This window comes from Phyllobates terribilis, unplaced genomic scaffold, assembly GCF_046119375.1.
Source record: "Phyllobates terribilis strain yellow unplaced genomic scaffold, ASM4611937v1 Scaffold_4__5_contigs__length_816908805, whole genome shotgun sequence".
Lineage (NCBI taxonomy): Eukaryota > Metazoa > Chordata > Amphibia > Anura > Dendrobatidae > Phyllobates > Phyllobates terribilis.
This window is the reverse complement of record NW_027362764.1, coordinates 578,772,985-578,791,413: the sequence shown is the minus strand read 5'-3', so window position 1 is coordinate 578,791,413 and position 18,429 is coordinate 578,772,985.

Here is an 18,429-nt window from a genome sequence, read left to right as displayed (position 1 = left end):
ATACACACCCACACTGATACACACACACTTATACACACATAAGGCCGGCACATCTTTACCATCTTATCTATAGTACATTTGGAACGCACAAATTTCACTTATACAAGAACTTGTGTCTATCAAATAATGTTCAAATTTCCTGATTTTGATGCACCACAAAAATATTATCTGTTATAGGCTGCTCATACTGTAAATGTATCAACTTTAGTCCAATTTATTATCTTTTAATATCAAATAGAGATGAGCGGACCTGTGGAAGTTCGCTTTCTAGTAACCAACTCAAACTTTAGTCCAAAGTTTGGTTTGGGTACTAGAACTGTACCCGAACTTGAACCAGAACCCGAACCACATATAAATACACACCAAAAATAATGGGGACCATACTTTGGATCTGGAAAAAATTCTCTCTCTCTACAACAGACTTTCCCCGGAATGCCTAACTTTTGGGAGAAGTCTGTGTACATCGTTTAGTGTCGGACACTAACTCTGGTACGAACCCCAAACTTTTAAGCTCAGGTTGGCTCATCCCTACGAATAATAAAAAATAAGATTTACGAAAATCTAAATATTCGTTGTTATTGTCCCTAATTCATGACAGTTCACTTTATAATATATTGTACAGTATATAGAGAATATATAAAATAGGCACATAATAAAGTGTAAATACCTGGTAAGTAACAAAAAGGCTTAATATTTGATGCTATTTAGCATTAATAATAATAATTTCTGTGGCGCCAAGATATTCCTCAGCACTTTACAATTAAGCGGGGACATGTACAGACAATAAAGACATTACAAGTAACACACAGTTCATCATCAGTTACAGGAGCGCTGCTCGCAAGCTTACAATCTATAATTGCAAATGAATGGTTAAAACACGAATAAATTAGTAAGTAATAGCATTTGGCCCATAAAAAATATTTAGTAACCATTATGAGTAATAATGTGTTTAGAAAACATTACTAAATGATACATTTGATAAAAAACAAGTAATTTTCCAGCATTTTATATTTTTTCAATTCAGCATTTACAACAAACATGTTTATTTTCAACGCACATGCTGAAAATCACTTGTAATGGAAGTGTAAGAAAAGAGCTCAATCTCCTTCTCTTGCTAATATATGAAAATGAATGCCAACGTCCAAAAAGGTAGGCAGATTAATATGTATGTACGACCATTGGTTTAGTGCTGGAGGTGTGCACAGATGTACTATTATGTCATGGGCTGTACAGCAGTCTGGATTCTTATAGGGCATGAAGCTAGGTCACTTCAGTTTCCAGATGTTTTCATGGGATTCATCAATTGCGACTTTTTTAACGAATACCACAAGACAAAAAAAGAAGTGACTTAAAAAAACTCAAATGAATCATCGTGCCCTTTAACTATTTTCATTGATAAATCGGAGTTCTGCCTTTTTTCAGAATTTAGATTATATGTGTAACCTCCAATATGACTTTTTAACTTCATACCGGAACTGTATGGGAAATTGTTAATAGACATTTAGTATTTCATTAGAAGTACTTAAACTTCGCCATATAATTGTACAAAGGAGAATTAAAATGTACTGTATTTCACAATATAACATTTTAAATCTTTTAAATACCATAAAAAGTAGAAAATCATACTGCAATAGAAGAAAAAAGAACACAAAGCATTCAGAATCATTTTCTGATTTTCTGTATTTTTACTGTATTTTTCTATTTGTGTTACTCAATACCCTGATGGCTATTTTTATTACAAGTGTGGTAGGACAAATAATATCAGTGAACAATTATTAGGATATTTCATCTACACTGCTCAAAAAAATAAAGGGAACACTTAAACAACAGAATATAACTCCAAGTAAATCAAACTTCTGTGAAATCAAACTGTCCACTTAGGAAGCAACACTGATTGACAATCAATTTCACATGCTGTTGTGCAAATGGAATAGACAATAGATGGAAATTATTGGCAATTATCAAGACACCCTCAATAAAGGAGTGGTTCTGCAGGTGGGGACCACAGACCACATCTCAGTATCAATGCTTTTTGGCTGATGTTTTGGTCACTTTTTAATGTTGGTTGCGCTTTCACACTCGTGGTAGCATGAGACGGACTCTACAGCCCACAGAAGTTGCTCAGGTTGTGCAGCTCATCCAGGATGGCACATCAATGCGAGCTGTGGCAAGAAGGTTTGCTGTGTCTGTCAGCGTAGTGTCCAGAGGCTGGAGGCGCTACCAGGAGACAGGCCAGTACACCAGGAGACGTGGAGTGGGCCATAGGAGGGCAACAACCCAGCAGCAGGACCGCTACCTCTGTCTTTGTGCAAGGAGGAACAGGAGGAGCACTGCCAGAGCCCTGCAAAATGACCTCCAGCAGGCCACAAATGTGCATGTGTCAGCACAAACGGTTAGAAACCAACTCCATGAGGGTAGTATGAGGGCACGACGTCCACAGATGGGGGTTGTGCTCACAGCCCAACACCGTGCAGGATGCTTGGCATTTGTCACAGAACACCAGGATTGGCAAAGTTGCCACTGGTGCCCTGTGCTCTTCACAGATGAAAGCAGGTTCACACTGAGCACATGTGACAGACGTGACAGAGTCTGGAGACGCCATGGAGAGTGATCTGATCCTTCAGCATGACCGGTTTGGCAGTGGGTCAGTAATGGTGTGGGGTGGCATTTCTTTGGAGGGCCACACAGCCGTCTATGTGCTTGCCAAAGGTAGCCTGACTGCCATTAGGTACCGAGGTGAGATCCTCAGACCCCTTGTGAGACCATATGCTGGTGCGGTTGGGCCTGGGTTCCTCCTAATGCAGGACAATGCCAGACCTCATGTGGCTGGAGTGTTTCAGCAGTTCCTGCAAGATGAAGGCATTGAAGCTATGGACTAGCTCGCCCGTTCCCCAGACCTGAATCCGATTGAGCACATCTGGGACATCATGTCTCGCTCCATCCACCACAGACTGTCCAGGAGTTGGCGGATGCTTTAGTCCTGAACTGGGAGGAGATCCCACAGGAGGCCATCTGCAACCTCATCAGGAGCATGCCCAGGTGTTGTAGGGAGGTCATACAGGCACGTGGAGGCCACACACAATACTGAGCCTCATTTTGACTTGTTTTAAGGACATTACATCAAAGTTAGATCAGCCTGTAGTGTGTTTTTCCACTTTAATTTTGGGGGTGACTCCAAATCCAGGCCGCCATTGGTTAATAAATTTGATTTCCATTGATGATTTTTGTGCGATTTTGTTGTCAGCACATTCAACTTTGTACAGAACAAAGTATTCAATGAGAATATTTCATTCATTCAGATCTAGGATGTGTTATTTGAGTGTTCCCTTTATTTTTTTGAGCAGTGTATATAAGATTGGTCGGGGTCTGCCATTCAGTAATTTCAGCAATCCACAAGTGACCAGATATAAGCTTTGAATGGAGCTAGATGATTGAGCTCTATTCAAAATGCAGCTGGAAACTGCAGATTCGGCTCCCATTCTCTAAAATAGTAGCTTTTTTGCAGCACCCATCAGTGGCCATTACAGATTAACTCCTTAATGATGTACATTTTCATCATAGATTGCTAAGGAAAGTAACAAGCTGATTAAGGAGTTGAGCTTGCTTTATACCAGTCTGCGATATATAGCCGGTATATGTGTGTAACTGAAGCGACCAAAGTTAGCTCCAATTGCTGCAGTTTAATGACTTAAATGCTTCTGTTAATCTCTAACAGGCATTTAAATTTTGTTGATGCACGTACAACACAGGAAACTGATGGGTTACCATTAGTGTTGAGCGAATTTGTTCGGCATTTCAAATTTGGGTTCGTGTTCGGGATTCCGGCTTGTTCGCGCCAAAAAATTGGCTCTGCCCATGAACATAACTGATTTGCCACGCTGTCACACAGATGTTATCCATAACCATACTGAAAGCTCCTGTGACTGCAATTTTGATCCTCCTAAGTGTGTGGCTGAGCTTCCTATGAGATTTCATTATACAATTCAATACCATGGTATTGCAGTATATACTATAAATGATCCTGACAGGTGTATGTGCTTACCGTGCTTGTGGTAATGGCAAAACTCTGTTGTATATTACCCAATGCATGAAATTAGGCCAGTGCATGGCTATACATAGCAAGGGAACCTGCCTCTAAGGCCACGTGGAGTATTTGTTGAGTTTGTTACCTCTGTATTTGTAAGTCAAAACCAGGAGTGGAACAATCGGAGGAAAAGTATAATAGAAACACGTCATCACTTCTGTTTTTTTCTCGCACTCCTGGTTTTGGTTTACAAATACTGAGATAAAAATCTTACCAAATACTCAATGTGTGCACGTGGCCTAAGGCTATTTGCCCACGATGCAGAAATGTTCCGGATTTTTCATGAGCGTTTCTGCATCTCCCTGGCAGGAAAAACACATGCGGATTTTACATGCATTTTTTCAGCCAGGGACAAGCGTTTTTCACGCGTTTTGCACATGCGATTTCATATGCGGGTTGACAAGCGCTTTCCAAGCGATTTTAGCATCACTTGGAAAAGTGCTTGACAACTTGGTCACACTATATAAATCCATGCAACCGGCATGTATTTTATATAGTGTGACCAAGTTAGTTAAAAAAAAGAATAAAAATGGTAAAAAATGAAAAAAAAAACATATACTCACCTTCCGATGGCCCCCGTCTCCTTCTCCGATGTGTCCGGTCTCGCGGTGGTGTAAAAGGACCTTCCATGACGTCATTTAGTCATGTGATAGGTCATGTGACCGCCGACGTCAGCGGTCTCATGACCTGTCACATGACTGAATGACGTCATGGAAGGTCCTTTTACTCCATCGGAAGCCACCGGGGAGCCAAGACATACCAGATAGAAGACCGAGGGCCATCAGAAGGTGAGTATAATGTGTTTTTTTGCTTTAAATTCTTTTTTTTTTTTACAGTTTTTATGGTTCCTGGGTCTGGATGAGAGTCTCCTCTTCTCCAGACCCGGGTACCATCCGCACATTGAATCGCTTAATATCTGCATGTGCACATGTAGTCATGCGATTCAATGCAAGTCAATGGCGGCGAAAACGCTGCGATTACGCAAAATAATTGGTAGAGCTGCGGATTTTTCCGCAATGATAATCCGCAGCGGAAATTTCCACAGCACGTGCACAGCACATGCGGATTATCATTGGGGAACATAGCAGACCTACTAATAAGCTTTTTTTAAGCGTTTCTGCGGCAGAATTGCCGCTGCAGAAACGCTTAAAAACGCATAGTGGGCACACAGCCTAACAGCCACGGGTACAGGGGAGCTCCACCCACAAGTGTTAACTCTGACAGCAGCATTACCAGCACGTCGGCATGGAGGCTCATCATTCTATGTACCCATCAGTGCTTCAGTGATGTGTCGATGGGTCACTGTGATAGCCAGAGTTCTGTCATCATGGAGTTTCTTTGAAACCCAGCCAGTGGGTTATATATTTATAAAATATATAATCACTTCCCTTTTCCCCCTTCAAAAATAAAGTAATAAAAACCATGTATTTGGTGTCATTATGTTCAAATAGTCTGACCTATCAATGTATAAAATTATTTATTATTTATTATACTTTGCTTATATAGCGCCATTAATTCCACAGCGCTTTACAGACATTATCATCACTGCCCCCATTGGGGCTCACAAACTAGATTCCCTATCAGTATGTCTTTGGAGTATTTAAACTGTACATTGAAAGCTAAAAAAAATCCTAATGCTAGAATTATCATTTTTCAGTAGTCACTCTACCAAAAAAAAAAATGTAATAAAAAAAAATCAAAATTTCAGATTTACCCCAAAATGGTATCAATGTAATAGTATTTACATAGAGAATCATGTTACCGGGTAATTTTTACTCCACATTGAAGACTGTAAAAGCAAAAACAAAAAAAATGTGAAAATACTTATTTTTTTTCTTAAATTTCAACGTACTTGGAATATTTTTCCCATTTTACAATGTGTGTTAAAAAATGATTTTATATGAATGGTATCATTCAAAACTACAGCATGTCCTGCAAAAAAACAAAACCTCATATGGTTATGACGATGGAAAGATAAAAAAAGTTATCGCCCTTGGAACAAGGGGAGGAATAAAATGTAAGAGCAAAAATCATAAACAAAAAAATTCTGCATCATTAAGAGGTTAAACAGAGCTATGCCATTCAACTCCAATTAATGTTTACATTGCTGGATCTAATAAGAAGATAGGAAGCCATTGTGTGATCAGCTCACCAGGTATACAGGGACATAGAACAGGCCTGGTCCCCGCATGACCAGTATACTCCATGACAAACTGATCCAGGACACGACATCCCTTAAATATGTTTCCATTCTTTATTCAAAAAACCTGCGTATTTAAAACAGTGCATTAAAAAATGCAATGCATTCCACGTAACTACATGTTCTTACTCATGGTGTGGTCTCAGCTGATTGGTGGGGATGCCGTATGTCAGATCCCCACCTATCTGATATTGTTGCCCTTTTTTAAGATTAAATCATCCATATTAAAGTCCCAAATATTATCTTTAACTTAACAATTGTTTGACTCCTTAAGAATGCAGCTACTTTAGGCCTTGGGGCAATATAATTTTGGCATCACTGGAAGCCAAAACTTTTTAATTTAATTTTTGATTTTTAGCAACATTGAATCTCAGGTGCAGCTTTTAACCTCATCATCTGATCGGCCCAACTGCATCATGTGAGTGCCATGACAGTTGGAAGAATACAAAGTGAAGTCTTTCCATCCATTCAAAAGTCAAGAGGTGGATGTCTAGGCTCATAACTAGAGATGAGCGGTGTTCGACTAGAACTGTTCGCCAATCTCAAATTCGAGCTGTTTTGGGCGGTGTTCGAGTTGTTCGACGAACCCGAACGATTTGCAAAAAATTCGGCTGTTCGAGGTTATGTTCGATAACTGTTCGTGCACCAAAAGCGTGTCCTGCATGTCTGGCGCTATTTAGAGCACCAATCGTGCAGGGATTGTCTGCCACTCACTGTAATGCCACAGCCATGGTGGTTGTGGCATTACAGTGATTGCCCAAATCGATGGGAACAGTGCCAACAGTGAAACATGAAAAGCCGGCAATTCAGCAGCGGCATACACCTGTACCCGACAATTTAGAATAGAAGGAATAGAGAATCACACATAGATTAGATAGATAGAAACATGTCAGTCACATATATAAGAAGTGCAGTGACAGTGTTGATTACTGTACTTGTCATTTAGTGTAAAGGATTTATTTAAAAAAATAATAGTGTTTTCATGCACTGTCTCTTTAAAAAAGCCGGCCGGCAATTCAGCAGCGGTACCCGACAATTTATAACAGACAGAATAGAGCATCATACATAGATTAGATAGATAGAAACATGTCAGCCACATATATACGAAGTACAGTGACAGTGTTGCTTACTGTACTTGTCATTTAGCGTAAAGGATTTATCAAAAAAAATAATAGTGTTTTCATGCACCGTCTCTTTAAAAAAGCCGGCCGGCAATTCAGCAGCGGTACCCGACAATTTATAACAGACAGAATAGAGCTTCACACATAGATTAGATAGATAGAAACATGTCAGTCACATATATATGAAGTACAGTGATAGTGTTGGTTACTGTACTTGTCATTTAGTATTAAAATAAAGGATTTATTATTAAAAAAATTGGCGTGGGGTTCCCCTTAATTTTAGGCTCTAGCGGAGGTTAAGCAGACGGCTGGGGCAGATGTTTGAAGCCTGGGAAGGGGGTAATACCCACGGAGCTTCCCAGGCTACTAATATCAGCCCCCAGCTGAATACATAGCCTTTACTAGCTATTAAAATGGGGGACCCCCCAAAAAAAATGACGTGGGGTCCCCCCTAATTTAATAGCTAGCAAAGGCTAGGCAGACAGCTGGGGGCTGATATTAATAGCCCAGGAAGGGAGCCATGAATATTGGCCCCCTCCCAGGCTAGAAACACCAGCCGTCAGCCACCCCAGAAATGGCGCATTCATAGGATGCGCCAATTCTGGCACTTAGCCTCGCTCTTCCACGCTGCCCTGGTGCGGTGGCAGGGGGTAATAGGGTTGGGGTTGATGTCAGCTTATAATGCCAGCTGACATCAAGCCCAGGTTAGTAATGGAGAGGCGTCTATAAGACACCCCCATTACTAACCCCATAGTCAAAGTTAAAAAAAACACAAACACCTAGAATAAAGTCCTTTAATTGAAATAAAGACACAATCCTTTATTGTTCTAAATTAAACCATACTTACCGTCACGCCCATTCCAGCTGAAGCCAACGATCTCCTGCAATAAAAGAAAAATAATAAAGCAACCTCATCCTTACCTTTCCATGGTTCCCACGACAGCTTCAGCTCTGCTACATCGAGATGACAGGCTGGACCGCAGCAGAACGCTGCCATCCAGCCTCTCATCCCGCAGACACTGAGAAGCGCAGGCTTGCTTGCGCTGCTCAGCGTCTCTCTGTGACGACATCCAGATGAGCCGAGTTCAATGAACTCGGCTCACCTCATGCACGTCACTGACAGCGTGGGAAAATTCTCAAGCTGAAGCGGTGAGTGCAGGAGAATTCTCCCACGCTGTCAGTGACGTGCATAAGGTGAGCTCATGTCCAATGAACTCAGCTCACCTCCTGCACGTCACTGACAGCGTGGGAGAATTCTCCTGCACTCAGCGCTTCAGCGTGAGAATTCTCCCGCTGAAGCGCTGAGTGCAGGAGAATTTTCCCACGCTGTCAGTGACGTGCATAAGGTGAGCTCATGTCCAATGAACTCAGCTCACCTCCTGCACGTCACTGACAGCGTGGGAGAATTCTCCTGCACTCAGCGCTTCAGTGTGAGAATTCTCCCACGCTGAAGCGCTGAGTGCAGGAGAATTTTCCCACGCTGTCAGTGACGTGCATGAGGTGAGCCGAGTTCATTGGACATTAACTCGGCTCATCTGGATGCCCTCACAGAGAGACACTGTGGAGCGCAAGCAAGCCTGCGCTTCTCAGTGTCTGCGGGATGACAGGCTGGATGGCAGCGTTCTGCTGCGGTCCAGCCTGTCATCTCGATGTAGCAGAACTGAAGCTGTCATGGGAACCATGGAAAGGTAAGGATGATGTTGCTTTATTATTTTTCTTTTATTTCAGGAGATCGTTGGCTTCAGCTGGAATGGGCGTGATGGTAAGTATGGTTTAATTTAGAACAATAAAGAATTGTGTGTTTATTTCAATTAAAGGACTTTTTTCTGGGTGTTGTGTTTTTTTTAAATACTTTACTAGAAATTCATGGTGGTCATGTCTAATATTGGCGTAACCCCATGAATTTCGGGCTTAGGGCCAGCTGATAATGCCAAGTTGGCCCTAACCCCTTTATTACCCAGTGAGCCACCGCATCAGGGCCCTGGATGAGTTGGGTACAGCGCCAGAAGATGGCGCTTCTATGAACGCGCCATTTTCCGGGGTGGCTGCGGACTGCAATTTGCAGCGGGGGTGGCCCAGAAAGCTTGGGCCTCCCTGCGCTGCGGATTCCAGCCCCCAGCTGCCTAGTTGTACCTGGCTGGACACAAAAACAGGGCGAAGCCCCACGTCAATTTTCTTTAAATTATTTCATGAAATAATTAAGAAAAAAAGGGCTTCCCTATATTGTTGTGTCCGGCCAGGTACAAATAGGCAGCTGGTGGTTGGGGGCAGCCCGTTCCTGCCTGCTGTACCTGGCTGGACACAAATATAGTGCGAAGCCCCACGTCAATTTTTTTTTAATTATTTCATGAATTTCCTGAAATAATTTAAAAAAATTGAAGTGGGGCTTCGCACTATATTTGTGTCCAGCCAGGTACAGCAGGCAGGAACGGGCTGCCCCCATCCACCAGCTGCCTATTTGTACCTGGCCGGACACAACAATATATGGAAGCCCTTTTTTTCTTAATTATTTCATGAATTTCATGAAATAATTAAAAAAAATTGAAGTGGGGCTTCGCACTATATTTGTGTCCAGCCAGGTACAGCAGGCAGGAACGGGCTGCCCCCAACCACCAGCTGCCTATTTGAACCTGGCCGGACACAACAATATAGGGAAGGCCTTTTTTTCTTAATTATTTCATGAATTTCATGAAATAATTAAAAAAAAAGTACGTGGGGCTTCGCCCTATTTTTGTGTCCAGCCAGGTACAACTAGGCAGCTGGGGGCTGGAATCTGCAGCGCAGGGAGGCCCAAGCTTTCTGGGCCCCCCCCCGCTACAAATTGCAGTCCGCAGCCATCCCGGAAAATGGCGCGTTCATAGAAGCGCCATCTTCTGGCGCTGTACCCAACTCATCCAGGGCCCTGGTGCGGTGGCTCACTGGGTAATAAAGGGGTTAGGGCCAGCTTGGTATTATCAGCTGGCCCCAAGCCCAAAATTCATGGGGTCACGCCAGTATTAGACATGACCGCCATGAATTTCTAGTAAAGTATTTAAAAAAAACACAACACCCAGAATAAAGTCCTTTAATTGAAATAAAGACACAATTCTTTATTGTTCTAAATTAAACCATACTTACCATCACACCCATTCCAGCTGAAGCCAACGATCTCCTGCAATAAAAGAAAAATAATAAACCAACCTCATCCTTACCTTTCCATGGTTCCCACGACAGCTTCAGCTCTGCTACATCGAGATGACTGGCTGGACCGCAGCAGAACGCTGCCATCCAGTCTGTCATCCCGCAGACACTGAGAAGCGCAGGCATGCTTGCGCTCCTCACTGTCTCGCTGTGACGGCATCCAGATGAGCCGAGGTCATGTCCAATGAACTCGGCTCACCTCATGCACGTCACTGACAGCGTGGGAAAATTCTCACGCTGAAGTGCTGAGTGCAGGAGAATTCTCCCACGCTGTCAGTGATGTGCATGAGGTGAGCTCATGTCCAATGAACTCAGCTCACCTCCTGCACGTCACTGACAGCGTGGGAAAATTCTCCTGCAATCAGCGCTTCAGCGTGAGAATTTTCCCACGCTGTCAGTGACGTGCATGAGGTGAGCCGAGTTCATTGGACATGAACTCGGCTCATCTGGATGTCGTCACAGAGAGACGCTGAGCAGCGCAAGCAAGCCTGCGCTTCTCAGTGTCTGCGGGATGACAGGCTGGATGGCAGCGTTCTGCTGCGGTCCAGCCTGTCATCTCGATGTAGCAGAGCTGAAGCTGTCGTGGGAACCATGGAAAGGTAAGGATGAGGTTGCTTTATTATTTTTCTTTTATTGCAGGAGATCGTTGGCTTCAGCTGGAATGGGCGTGATGGTAAGTATGGTTTAATTTAGAACAATAAAGGATTGTGTCTTTATTTCAATTAAAGGACTTTATTCTGGGTGTTTGTGTTTTTTTTAACTTTGACTATGGGGTTAGTAATGGGGGTGTCTTATAGACGCCTCTCCATTACTAACCTGGGCTTGATGTCAGCTGGCATTATAAGCTGACATCAACCCCAACCCTATTACCCCCTGCCACCGCACCAGGGCAGCGTGGAAGAGCGAGGCTAAGTGCCAGAATTGGCGCATCCTATGAATGCGCCATTTCTGGGGCGGCTGACGGCTGGTGTTTCTAGCCTGGGAGGGGGCCAATATTCATGGCTCCCTTCCTGGGCTATTAATATCAGCCCCCAGCTGTCTGCCTAGCCTTTGCTAGCTATTAAATTAGGGGGGACCCCACGTCATTTTTTTTGGGGGGTCCCCCATTTTAATAGCTAGTAAAGGCTATGTATTCAGCTGGGGGCTGATATTAGTAGCCTGGGAAGCTCCATGGGTATTACCCCCTTCCCAGGCTTCAAACATCTGCCCCAGCCGTCTGCTTAACCTCCGCTAGAGCCTAAAATTAAGGGGAACCCCACGCCAATTTTTTTAATAATAAATCCTTTATTTTAATACTAAATGACAAGTACAGTAACCAACACTATCACTGTACTTCATATATATGTGACTGACATGTTTCTATCTATCTAATCTATGTGTGATGCTCTATCTTTCTGTTCTAAATTGTCGGATACCGCTGCTGAATTGCCGGCCGGCTTTTTTAAAGAGACAGTGCATGAAAACACTATTATTTTTTTAAATAAATCCTTTACACTAAATGACAAGTACAGTAAGCAACACTATCACTGTACTTATTATATATGTGACTGACATGTTTCTATCTATCTAATCTATGTGTGAAGCTCTATTCTTTCTGTTCTAAATTGTCGGGTACAGATGCTGAATTGCCGGCCGGCTTTTTTAAAGAGACGGTGCATGAAAACACTAATATTTTTTTTAATAAATCCTTTACACTAAATGACAAGTGCAGTAACCAACACTGTCACTGTGCTTCTTATATGTGTGACTGACATGTTTCTATCTATCTAATCTATGTGTGATGCTCTATTCCTTCTTGTCTAAATTGTCGGGTACCAGTGTATGCCGCTGCTGAATTTGCCGGCCGGCTTTTTTAAAGAGAGTGTCTTCTGAGCAGTTTGTCAGCTTTTGGACACCTTTGCAGGTGTTTTCTATGTGTTTCTATGTGTTTTTGTTTGCCTGCCATTGGTTTTAACGGTGTTGGACGGTGTTCTAAGGTGTTCGACGAACAGTTCGACGAACAGTTCCTCGAACATCCCGGTGTTCGACGAACCGAACCGAACCCGAACACTACGGGGGTGGCTCAACACTACTCATAACAAGGTCTATCAGTCCGGGCACGAAAAACATGGCAGTGGAGGTGGTTCATATGCTTTGCAATAGTGAGATCACGGACATCCATGCAAGCAATGTGTGACGCACGTTACACAAGTCTGGAATGGTGGCCCCAAAAAAAGTGAAGAAGCCTCAACTTCAATATCATCATAAGAAGCCTTAGCTCGAGATTACAAAAAAGTATGAAAAGTGGACAGTAGAATATTGGAAACGGGTGATTTGGAGCTATAAGACAAAAGTCAATAGACTAGGCTCTGATGGGTACAAATGGGTCTGGAAGAAACAAGGGAAAAAAGGAGCTAATGGATCAAGAAATTAAAGGAACTGTTAAGTTCGATGGAGGAAACCTGATGGTATGGAGTTGTTTCACAGCAAAAGGCACTAGATACTGCACCATAATCGATGGTGGTCTCAATGCTGAGTTATATGTGAGTATCCTACAAGACGACTTACTTCATTCACTCAAGTACTATGGGTATGAAAAGGACAACATAGTGTTCAAGCAGGACAACGACCTGAAGCATATGTCGAGATCGATGAAGAAATAGTTTAATGACATTGAAGTTGAGGTGCTGGAATTCTTTTTTTTAAATTAAAGGTGCTGGATTGGCCCCCACAGTCCCCAGACCTGAACCCAATCGAACACTTGTGGGTAGAGTTGAAGAAAAAGCTGCATACATACCCAAGTGAGTCAACCAGTATGCACCAACTTTGGGAATGAGTAGAATAGATGCATATAACATTTTGGTCAAGACATGCTTGAATCTCATCAAAAGCATGCTAAGATGTATTCAGGCAGTATTGAAAGGCAAAGGTGGATTTACAAAATGCTAAGAAAATGATAAAAATAAAAATTTTGATTTTTAGGAGCAAAACAGTAACATCGCAGTGACATGACAAGAATCTATGAAGCGGTGCCAGAACAACATCGCCGGGCAAGGCTCAAATACAGTACAGTAGACGAGGAGGTAGAAAGAAAACACCAGCTTTATTTAAGGATAGAGGGTTTTATGCCGGAAAATGCAACTAACAGTTCTTATGATGATAACAGCAATAACAGATACAAGGAAAGATAGCTGGAACATGTCACACAAGTTGCGTTCCAGCTATTGCAATACAAAGTTCAATACAAACAGTATAAACTATTTCTACAGACTATGCTCTTCTAAATTCCTACCTGGCTTCCGCTATTCGGACCGTGCTGATACAATGCACTAACTAGCGAAATCTGCTCTATACCCTAATGTAGCTGAACACCGATGTCACACTCACAGTTCTGAAGCGATGTGGAGAAAGTCTGCTAGCTTTTGCTTGGTCCCAATGTAGTGGAGCAGAGTTTGCTGTCTTGCACTCTTTCTTAAGGTTAATGGTTCTGAGCTATGCGACCCTTTCTTTCTGACATGGTCCTGCTATCCGATCCTGCGGTAACTAAGCACTATGTTCTCCCTTAAAGCCTGTGATTCATTTTAACAGTCTCTCAGTGTTCAGACACCCTTTTTGTCTGTTTTTCCGCTACAGGCCTGAGTTCCTGTCTCTCCACTTCTGGATCCAGACCCAGCCTGCGTCCTACTCAAGACATCACACAGCAAGCTGCAGTGCGGATGGTCTTATCCAAGTGCACACAAATCAGAGGGAAGCATTGTCTCTTAAAGTCACAGTGTAATTCAGTTCTTAGCAGGGGCTGACGCCCTTCATGTGCATAACTAGTCATATGCTAAATAGTTGCAAGTCAAATTTATGTATGAGAGAGCCAAGATGATTGTCTATAAAATGATGGTAGTCTCATATTCGAAGCAGTGGATGGTGAGATTTGGAGCCTGAAGGTCAAAAGTTCAAAACATTGTTATTCTTTTGCTCATCAGTGTATATTCAAAGATGCTGTAGCAGTCCCTCCAAAGAAAGTGAGTGTTTTGGAGACTGACTCCTATAACATTTATTTTAAGAAAATTACATCTTTGGTTGCTCAATCTCCCCCATTGTTTGTGTTCTTTTTTCTGCCCTCTGTGTCTTGTTTTGTGCAAGTATTATTGCTGAAACATTGTTACTCTGAGCTTTGAGGGTACACAGTACTTCTCTAACCTGTTTTCTGTTTTGAATTTAAAATGACTAAATATGCCCTATTGGAATTAGCAATGAATCTAAACCAATAATTAACAATTGTTCTGAATATGTTATATAATAATTGTTTAGATTCATTGAATGTTTCTTTTTCACCTTGCATATTAGAAAAAAAACCCCACAAAAACACAGTTATAAAGGAAAAAAAGATATAGCAAATGTAATTACCAAACAATATAAATATAATATGTAATTCATCTAACATTAATCTGCTATAAAATAATGCAATTAATACATATATATTGTATACATAGATTAAAACCAATGAAAAAAAATAAATTTTCTGACTTGAACTTGCACTGGTCCAGTATACTTAGTCTAAATTACATAGAAGCTATTTTAGATGGAACATTTCTACTCACATCGATACCATAACAGTGGAGATTCAATTTTAGAACATTACTTTCTGTAGAAGCTATTGCAAGTGTGGCTGCTGCACAAACACTGCTATTTGCAATATGTGAGAGATATTAAGTAGACAGAAATTTATTCATACAACATTGACATTTTATTTGTAAAACTCCTACTCACAAATACACATTTGGAGCCCCCAACAGAGCAACAGGTGTTCAGAATGTATCAGGGACACTTAGTGCTGTAAGTGGGACAGTGTGTGGTTCTCTAGCCATATGTTAGGTGGCTTCGTATCACAATGATGTGACTAATTGCTGCATGCTAAAGGTTAATGTGCATATATTACTATAGTATTATAGGAAATTTTTATGTTTCATTATATGATTTAAGTCTCATGGGATATATGAGAATTGAACATTTAGGATGCAAGTTGGCGCTGATGGTTCACTATCTTCATATTAATTTAATTTACAGTGATTTCGTCTTTCCAGACTTACTATGTGAATATACAAACTAGCAATATAAGTACATTGTGCTCACAAATAGGGTGGACGTATCAAATATGCAAAAGGTGCAGCTGCTCAGGGCACTTCAGGTAAGAGGACCCAGGAATACCTTAAAAAATGGTACTCTACCACTATTCTAGATCACATGTAAGGAGCCATATTTATTGTCATCCTTGTCTTACAGTTAATGGTACTCACTGGTGGATAGAGGCAGAAAAGGACTTCTGTGCAAGAACAATATATGGGCCCTTTGAAGTCCATCATAATGCACAATTATACCTGCTTTAAAGACCGAAATGGGTCCTTTACCTCGAAATGTGCCTCTGCACAGGTTGTACCAATGATATGTCTGGCCCTGCTGGTACTAGTGCGCTAGATTTGCACTCTAGTGTATGGTGTTGTATGTCTACTGATATTGCGCACTGGGCATTAATTTGTCAGTGTCTGTCCTTGTTTATAAAAATTATTACAAAGTGAATGGATTCCTAACACACAATAATATGCTCAACAAAACAGGAAAATCCATAACCATAATAATTGTCATTGCCTTGTCATCAGTTTTCACCTAAAAACAAAAGTGGGTTAAAAATTATAGAAACAAAAGGCAAATATAGACAACAATAGACAGTTTTCAATGAAGAAGGCATATGGACGCTTACATTTATTTATTACATTTATTAAACCCACAGCGTTCAAAATTACTAAGGAGTTTATTACTTCATTTAAGTAAATGAGCAAAGCAGCAAAGTGGAACATATGGGGAGCAAAGAAAGTTGGATACTTAAAAGAGGCTTTCCAGAATTTTACTATAGTTTATTACCTATAATTAGAATAGGATGTAAATATAAAATTGTTGGGGTCCAATTTCTCGCAACAATCAGCAGACTGAAGTGCCACGTCGCCATATATAACATAGTGGCCATGAATGCTACTGCAAGCGTGTCACAATACAAGTTAATGAGAGAGAGCTTACAGTATCAAAATAACTATGTACCAAGTTGGGGCCATCAAGCACATGCAGTTCTGGTGATGAGTAATGATGAGTACATTTAATAGAGTTAGGCTGGGTGCCCACGTAGCGTTTTTCAAGCGTTTATGCTGCGGAATTTCCGCAGCATAAACGCTTGTGAAACGCTAGGTAATCCGCACCCGATGGTCCCCAAAGGGATTCCGCATGTTCTATGCACAGCGTTTATGCTGCGTACAAAAATCCGCAGCATGTCATTTAATTTTGCGGAAGCGCAGCGGAACTCCCGCCATTGACTTGCATTGAAACGCATAGAAACCGCGACTGTACATTTGTACAAGCGGCTTCTATGCGTCTCTATGTGCGGATGGTACCCAGTTCTGGAGGAGAGAAGACTCTCATCTAGACCTGGGTACCATTGTACCTGTAAAAAAAGAATAAAATAACAAATAAAGTTTATACTCACCTTTCCGAAGGCTTCTCTCTGAATGCCGGCATCGCTTGAGGACCTGCAGTGACGTCACAGTCATGTGACCGCAGGCCCTTCACCGCTCTGTCTCGCGATATGCCGGCAGCCGGGAACCAGACAGGAACGAGCGCTCCAGCCACGCCGGGGCCTCGGGGGTGAGTATAGCTTTATTTGTTTTAATTTTTACGGTTCACACTGTATAAATCCATGCTGTTTGCATGGATTTATACAGTGTGACCTAGTTGTCAAGCACTTTCCAAGTGATGCTATCGCCTGAAAAGCGCTTGTCAATCTGCATGTGGGTACGCATGTGAATCCGCATGTATTCCACATGTATTCTGCAGGAAAAACGCATGCACAATCTGCATGCGTTTTTTCTGCCAGGGAGATGCAGAAATGCAGCAGAAATTTTCTGCTTCATTTCTGCATCGTGGGCACATAGCCTTAGCTGGCCTCTTCTATTCTGTTAGCAGTGAGAAGGATTCTGCTTCAGATAATCACCATGTATGAGTATGACCCACCCGATTGTAATCAAATTATTTGGCACAATGGCATATTTTATCCAATTTCAGTCCTGCATGGTGAAATAAGTCACACAACTTAATTGTGAAGCCACATAAAGTATTACTTAGAGAAGCAGTCTGAGGCCTGCAGGAACAGAGCATCAAGAACCATCATTTGGGATCTGGCATCAGAATCTGTTAAATGACTGCTTCACTAAGTGGCTCACAAGTACAACACAATATGCTACAAATCTCTGCATGAGCTAATTTAATTGGAAAGTTTTTTGTCTGTTCCCTGTGCACAAAAACTACTAATCTCCTTGAGTAGTTCTGTTTTCCACAAATCATCGCAAAAAAAATATTGTAACAAATCTGTGAACTCAAACTCTAGCTCCCGGGGTCAGCTTTAGTTTTATGTGGTCCGTTGGCTGAGTCTCAGCATGCCTCTTTATGCAGTGTTTTACAATCGGCATTAAAATTGCAGAATCTGCAGACTGCAAGTGGGTGACAAATGCCACTGTATAGAATCAGAATCATTCTTGTCATGTATATGTCCCCGCGTATGCGTTAAATGAAAGCCTAAATTTGATATGAACATAGTTTTACTTAAAGGGAATCTGTCAGTAGCATCAATCTTCCTAAGCCGTCTACATGGGCATCTGGTCATAGGAAGCTGAATAAAATTACATCTTGATATCTGCAATCCAACATCTTATTCCAGAGAAATCCATGTTTCTCTTATATGTAAATGAACAGTTCTGAATTATGGGCTGGAAACATCTCTCTCTGAGAATCTGCCTGCAGAGATTATTTGAAATAAAAGGAGGAGTTAC